Raw genomic sequence first — 8212 nt, 5'->3', positions numbered from 1 at the left:
GTCAAGATAGTCACTTCAATAAGTGGTGTTGGGAAAATTGGACAGATACATAAAAAAAAAAATGTAACTATACCAGCAACTTACACCATACACAAGAATAAACTCAAACCATAAAAATCCTAGAAGAAACCATATGCAGCAAAATCTTAGACATCTCTCATAGTAATTTGTTTACTGATGATACATCTCCTAGGGCAGTAGTTGGCAAACCGTGGCTCGCTAGCCAGATGTGTCTCTTTGGCCCCTTGAGTATGGCTCTTCCACAAAATACCACATGTGAGCGTGCACATACAGTGCAATTGAAACTTTGTGGCCCATGTGCAGAAGTCGGTTTTCAGCCTGGGCAAGTCTATTTTGAAGAAGTGGTTCTAACACCAAGCCACACTCAAGGGGCCGAAGAGCCTCATGTGGCTTGCGAGCCATGCTTTGCCAACCACTGTCCTAAGGTATGGAAAACAAAGGAGAAAATAAATCAAAATTAACACACACACACACACACACACACAACCTTCTGCACAGCAAAAGAAACCATCAACAAAATGAAAAGGGAGGGCATTGTATGGGAGAACATATTCATCAATGATACATTTGATAAGTGGTTAATTTCCAAAACACATAAGGAACTCATATAACTTAACGATGGGAAGACGATCCAATTTTAAAAATGGGCAAAGGACCTAAGTAGACATTTCTTCAAAGAGTACAAACAGATGGCCAAGAAACATATGAAAAAACTAGAAGCCTGGTGCAAAAAATTCGTGCATGGGGAAGGAGGATGTGTCCCTCAGCTCAGCCTGCACCCTCTCCAATCTGGGACCCATCTCACAATCTAGGACTGCTGGCTCCCAACCATTCGCCTGCCTGCCTGCCTGATTGCCCCTAATTGCTTCTGCCTGCCAGCCTGATCACCCCCTAACCACTTCCCTGCCAGCCTGGTCATCCCTAATTGTCCTTTCCTGACAGCCTGTCCCCCCAACTGCCCTCCCCTGCAGGCCTGGTCCCCCTCAACTGCCCTTCCCTGCCAGCCTGGTTGCCCTCAACTGCTCTCCCCTGCAGCCCTGGTAGCCTCCAACTTCCCTCCCCTATAGGCATTATCCCTCCCAACTGCCCTCCCCTGCAGGCCTGGTAAGCCCCCAACTGCCCTTCCCTGCAGGCCTCATCCCTCCCAACTGCTGTCTTCTGCAGGCCTGGTTCCCCCTAACTGCCCTCCCCTGCTGGCTCAGTCACCCCTAACTGCCCTCCTCTGTAGGCCTGATTGCCCACAACTGCCCTCCCCTGTCGGCCATCTGTGGTGGCATCTTGTGTCCACATGGGGGCAGCCATCTTTGACCACATGGGGGCAGCCATCTTGAGTGTTGGAGTGATGGTCAGTTTGCATATTACCCCTTTATTATATAGGATGTTCAAAGTCACTAATCATCAGTGAGATGCAAATTACAGTGACACCTCACATCTGTCAGAATAACTACTATCAACAAATAAACAAATGACAAGTGATGGCAAGGATGTATAAAAAAGGAACCATAGTACACTGCTGGTAGGAATGCAGACTTGTGCAGTCACTATAGAAAACAGTATTCCTCCCACTTCCAGGAATATAGCCTAAGAAACCCAAAACAATAAATAGAAAGATTATATGAATCCCTATGTTCATGGCAGCACAATTTACTACCCCATGATGAAGAAGTTTTAATTATCCCCACTGTATAGTTAAGGAAACTAAGGCATAGATTGGTTAAGTAAATTGCCTAGGTGTCACATAACTAATCAGATGTAGAGCAATATTTCATAATCCCAGTTAGTAACTGTGTTCTTTTCAACCTTACCACATGACCTTCTTAGTAAGTAAACAATGGACATCAAATATTAGGCATCCAGAATTTGCTTAGAATTGAGAGATGAAGGACCCGGGCATTAATTCTAGTAAGAATGAAGGGGCATTTCTGCTGAAATAGGTAGGAATGGAATATTTTATGAACAGAAACATTATAACCTGAGAATGGCAATAAGAAGATAAGAGGATCAGAAAAGGCTTAGAGGCAGGGAGGAGTTGGTGGCAACAAGAGGTATAAGAGAGAACTACTGGTTGTCAAAGATCAGGGAAGCTGGGAAGAGCTGTGTCAAGCTGGAAATATGTTTGAGACAGTGATGAAGCAAATACTCTTTGATTGCCTAAAATTGGCTGTGCAGAAATGGATGGCAATGGGGACATTTGCTGCTGGAGAGAGAATATACTTTAAATTTAATGAGGACAACTCTAGAAGCCCTGCTGATTCCTGATTGATAAGTACTAAGGCGCCTCACTTAACTTGCAGACACAGCTGTCTGCACTGAGCATTGGAAGGTACTGGGCAGCAGCTCAGCCCACAGAGACAGTCCCTGCGTTTTTGCCTGCTGACAATTTCACTTCCTGGAAGGCAGATAGAAGGAGCCAGTGCACAGCCCTGCAACCCCCCCAAAAGGTTATTTTGTCCAAGGCAAATGTTGCCTATTGAATTCTCAGCCTGATTGAAAGGATTATGCTGAAGGTCTGTGAAGTATCTAGTAACCAATCTTCCTGAGTTATTTTTGAATAGCTATTGAATGGATAATTTCCATACCCATTATCAAAATGATATGCTGGAGGTGAAATTTAGCTGTATTGTATTTGATCAGTAATTGCAGAAATGTTTCTCTCAGATTTAGTGCCTTATTGGCAGCAGGTCTCCTTACAGGCACAAAAGTCTTTGGGATACTTTTTGGTTGACACAAATGCTTTATTATTGTAATATTTTTGTTGCAGTGCAGGGTGGGTGGAACAAGATTTATTGGGACATCTGAATTGAAAGGTGTTGTGTGTGGGGTTTTTTTTTCACCTCCTGAGAGCAGCATTTGGCAACATAGAGTTTTCCACTAGCAACCAGCAAATGAATATATCTCCGTTTCCCATGCCTCAGTGCTCTGGAACAAGAGCAGATCCTAAGGCTGCTTGTGAACAGCAAATCTGATGACAACAGCTAATCATGAAGGTCTCTGTTACCATAAATAAAATGAAAAAGAAAATGAAGGCTGAAATATTTGGCTATGGAGAGGGAACTCGAGACCTGAGCGTCACTTCATATGACTCTGCGTTGCAAGAGTCTAGATCAGCCACTGCTAATAGAAAAATAATGCAAGCCACATAAGCAATTTTAATTTTTCCAGTAGCCACATTTAAAAAAGTTAAAAGAAACAGCTGAAATTAATTTTAATAATACATTTTATTTTACCAACTATATACAAAATATTATCATTTAAAAATAAAATCAGTATAAAATTATTAATTTTTCATACTAACTCTATGAAATCGAATATATATTTTATTTACTCTTTCAGCACAGCTCAATTCAAACTGGCCACATTTCAAGTGCTGGATAACCACATGTGGCTAGTTAGTGGCTACTGTATTAGAGCAACTCTAGCTTCAGAAATATATTGCAGCTTCCAAATTAGTCCCTGATTCAGACTAGTCCCTGTGGTTTGATTTGCCTCTAGGCCAGGGAAAAGTTCCGATTTCTCTCTCTCTCTCTCTCTCTCTCTCTCTCTCTCTCTCTCTCTCTCTCTCTATATATATATATATATATATATATATATATATATATATATATATATATATATATATTTTTTTTTTTTTTTCTATGAAGCCCTGTCCCCATTCAATCTTGTAGTCATATACAGACTTCCAAGATTGTCAAATCCAAAAATCAAAATCATCTGCTGATAGTCTGGGTAAGTAACATTGCACAATAATGATTTAGGCAAAGAAAGGCAGCCTTCCAAGTTACTTTCAGAAAGAAAGAGGATAGAGGCTCAGTCAGCTTCAAAGCCATCCAAGTGCACTAAAATCCATGAAGACATCTTAAACCTGATTACTGCTCTGCATTAGACACTTACCTTTGGGTAGGCTGGGCTTTCCAATAGTGATTTTGGGACAAAATCCAAGTAGAATCAAAACAAAGATGCCTCATTGGATTGGTTTTATACTGCCATAATAAAACTGTGAAATGAATTTTGTTGAAAATTGGAAGGCCAGGTTTATTCCTCTTTTTAGTTGTTGAATGATAATCCCATTTTAATTTTCTTTGTTGTGATAGGTTTGGACCCATAGCTTCATATCCTAGGCATACTGTAGGAACATGGACATTTATGACCACAGTATAAACTGCCGTGATTTAGAGAGATATAAAATTAATTGTGCTGTATGTAAACTAATTTTTTTAAAAAAAATTAAATTCTTTGCCATTTAAAGTATTACATAAATCTCATTTTTCCCCCATTGACCTCTCCCCGGAAGCCGCCATCCCCCTACTCATGCCCTCATCCACCGCCCCCCAACCAGTCTGTGTTCATTGGTTATGCTCATATCATGCATACAAGTCCTTTGGTTGATCTCTCACCCCTTCACCCTCCCACCTTCCCTCATAGGTTGGACAGTCTACTTGATGCTTCTATGACTCTGATTCTATTTTTGTTCATCAGTTTATGTTGTTCATTATATTCCACAAATGAGTGAGATCATGTGATATTTATATTTCTCTGAATGGCTTATTTCATTTAGCATAATGCTCTCCAGTTCCTTCCATGCTGTTGCAAATGATAATTCCTTCTTTTTTGCAGCAGCATAGTATTCCATTGTGTAGATGTACCACTGTTTTCTAATCCACTCATCTGCTGATGGGCACTTAGGCTGTTTCCAACTGTTAGCTATGGTAAATTGTGCTGCTATGAACTATGGGGTGCATATATCCTTCCTGATTGGTGTTTCTGTTTTCTTGGGATATATTCCTAGAAATGGGATTACTGGGTTAAATGGAATTTCCATTTTTAATTTTTCGAGGAATTGCCATACTATTTTCTACAGTGGCTGCACCAGTCTGCATTCCCACCAGCACTGCAAAAGGGTTCCTTTTTCTCCACATCCTCACTGATTTCTTTATTCTCTGGTAATGCAACCTAATTCTATCAGTCTCTAATTGTTTCATATAACAAGATTTGTCTTTCATTATATAGCTTAATTACTGGAAGACAAAATAATTTACATTCTACTATGTTTCTTTACCCTCCTCACCCAAGCCTAGAACAAGTGGTAAGAATTTGATGCCATTAATGATTGCCCACTTGACTTGATTCCAAGTTGCCCAAAAATCTACCTCTGAAAAAGGCATAGTTATTCTTCTGAGATATTGGCAAATTACTTTTATTTTTTACTTCCCTTCCTTAAATGTCTTCATTTAGATATTGTATATGTTGTGTTTAAAGCAACTGATGATGAGTCTCTTTTCAATTTATAAGACATTTTTGTTAAATGCCTACTATGCTAAGCCTGGACAATGGTCTTGAAGAGGTTGGCCTGTATGTTCAACAGTGTCTATTTGGGACATTGTAGAATATTATATTACATTTTTCCTTAGAAAAATAAATGGGAATTTATAAAAACAAAAGAATTAATACTAATGACAAGAAACATCATCTTGAACTTAATTGAGACAAACATGGAAATCATTGAATGTGCTGTAACATGGCAATCAGTTAGATTCTCACTGGGCTTAAGGCATTTATGTCTTAAATTTTGAACAATTTTAGAGCATAAGTTTAGAAAGCATAGTGTGCTCTCACAGCCAGCCTCCAATGGTCCCTCTCTTTGGCCAGTTGGGCCCCATCAGCCCAATCAGGATTAGAAATGGGATTACTGGGTTAGATGCTTGCCTCCCCCACCCGCCCCAATTGGCATTGATCATTGGCCAGGCCAAGGGATCTCACCCATGCAGGAATTCATGCACACCAGGCCTCTAGTATAAACATAATTCATTGCTAAACATGATCACTGGAAATGGTTGCATTTTTAAAAATTACACCTTTAAAAATGTATATTATTTTTCATTTTATACCACTCAGGATTAAACAGAGGGTTAAAGTTAATTAAAATAAAAGAGTAAACAAAAGCTACATTGTAATTCTGCAAAGGCAACCATGAAGAACAGCTTTTCTATAATTTGAATTTGTATTTTGTCCTGGTTTTGACTGAAAGTAGTCTAATATATTGAGAGGCAAAGAAAAAGTGTTAATCTGTAAAAATTCCGTTTTAAAAACAGAAGCTGTCCAATTTGCTTGACTAAAAAACATGAGTGCCAGGCACTTTCACCTCTTTGGAAATTAGTCCCAGAGGGGAGCTAGGAGCTTGGGGTCAGAGCGTGAGCATTATCTGTAGTCCCAGTTCTGCCGGCACTCCAGTCCAAGTCTCTGGTTCTTGTACCCCTGCACCTATACCACGATACTGTAGCGACCAGTGGCTCAATTGCGTGGCAGGAGCAGACGTCCATGGGGGCAGCAGCCAGGAATGGAAGCGGAGAACGCGGGCAGCTATTCTCTTCAGCAAGCTCAAGCTTTTTACACATTTCCATTTAAACAAATGATGGCAGAGGCTCCTAACATGGAAGTTATGGACACACAGCAGATGCCAGAGGAAGTTCCAGAGTCAGCTCCTGCTCAGGCACCTGGACAAGAGGCTCCCAAAGGAAGGAAAGGAAAACCCAGAACAAGACAACCAAAAAACAAAAACAAACAACCAAAAACAAAACAAAACAAACAAACAAACAAACAAAAAAAGCCCAGTGGATCCCAAGAGACCTGCCGAGGCCAAGAAACCTGTCAAGACGAAAAAGTCTGCCAAGTTCACAAAATCAAAAGAAAAGCATGAAAAAATTACAGACATGGTTAAAGTGAAAGAAAAAAAAAAGTTGACCATTTTAATGGTGTTTTAGAAGCAGAACTTTTGACTAAGACGCTCCCAGACATTTTGACCTTCAATCTGGACATTGTGATTACTGGTATAAACCCGGGACTGATGGCTGCTTACAAAGGGCATCATTAACCTGGACCTTGAAACCATTTTTGGAAGTGTCTATTTACATCAGGACTAAGCAAGGTCCAACTGAACCATATGGACGATCACACTTTACCAGGAAAGTATGGTATTGGACTTACCAATATGGTGGAAAGGACAACACCAGGCAGCAAGGACTTTTCCAGTAAAGAATTTCAAGAAGGAGGATGTATTCTAGAGCAGAAATTACAGAAATATCAGCCACGAATAGCAGTGTTTAATGGAAAATGTATTTATGAAATTTTTAGTAAAGAAGTTTTTGGAGTAAAGGTTAAGAACTTAGAATTTGGACTTCAACCCCACAAGATCCCAGACACAGAAACTCTCTGCTATGTGATGCCATCATCCAGTGAAAGATGTGCTCAGTTTCCCTGAGCCCAGGACAAAGTTCATTGCTACATTAAGCTGAAAGACTTACAAGATAAATTGAAAGGCATTGAACGAACCACAGATGTTCAGGAAGTTCAGTATACATTTAATCTGCAGCTTGTCCAAGAGGATGTAAAGAAGATGGCTGTTACGGAAGAAAAATATGACCTGGGTTATGAAGCAGCATATGGTGGTGCTTACAGTGCAAATCCATGCAATAGTGAATCTTGCAGCTTCTCTTCAAATGGGTTAACAGCTGACTGTGGAGAATCGACTTTCAGTGATGTTCCCAAAGGGCAGTGGATGAGCCATTCATTTATAGACCAGATTCCTTCCTTCAACAATCATTGTGGGATACAAGAACAGGAAGAAGGAAACCTTGCTTAGGCATGGTGCTTCTCAGCCCTGCTCAAATGCTGCAGTTTTATTGCAGTTGTTAAGAAGTAGCCTTCAGTTTTCTAACTGAAGTATTTTATTATTAAGAAGTTGCCTTCAGGAGAACCAAGACGGTGGCATAGGTAAACGCCTAACTGCAGCCTCACACAACAATTTAAAAAAAAAATACAACTAAAATACAAAATGGACATTATCCAGAACTACAGGAAAGTTGACTAACTGGAAATTCTACAACTAGAAGGAAAGAGAAAACCAGAAGGAAAATCAGAGGAGCTGTAAAAGCCTAAGGTACGGAGACACAGTGTGAGTGGGGAGAGGACAGAGCCGGAGAGGAGGGGGCGGCTGAGTGCCTGGCTGGCGTTCCCTAGCGGGAAGGAGATAAAAGCTCCGGACTGTGCTGAGCCCCAGTTCTGACTGCACTGACCCCCCAGTTCTTGGCCAGACCCTGGGGACCCAGGCTCATACGGAGGGAATCTGGGCTGTAAGGCGGAAACTTAGTGGAGCGGCGAAAGACAGTCCTGGAGGTGCACACATTGCACGCAGAGG

At 40.7% G+C, this 8212-nt stretch overlaps 1 pseudogene across 1 annotated transcript; it reads left to right on the top strand.

Annotated features, from left to right (window-relative positions):
- Positions 1-6345: 6345 nt before the first annotated feature.
- On the top strand, positions 6346-7742 carry LOC311615618 (G/T mismatch-specific thymine DNA glycosylase-like; annotated as a pseudogene). The gene has a single exon. The product of its transcript is annotated as a G/T mismatch-specific thymine DNA glycosylase-like (transcript).
- Positions 7743-8212: the final 470 nt, after the last annotated feature.

Source organism: Pipistrellus hanaki (genome assembly GCF_964339955.1).
Source record: "Pipistrellus hanaki genome assembly, chromosome: X".
Lineage (NCBI taxonomy): Eukaryota > Metazoa > Chordata > Mammalia > Chiroptera > Vespertilionidae > Pipistrellus > Pipistrellus hanaki.
Note: the sequence above shows the minus strand (reverse complement) of the source record. Positions and strands in the feature narration are given on the sequence as shown.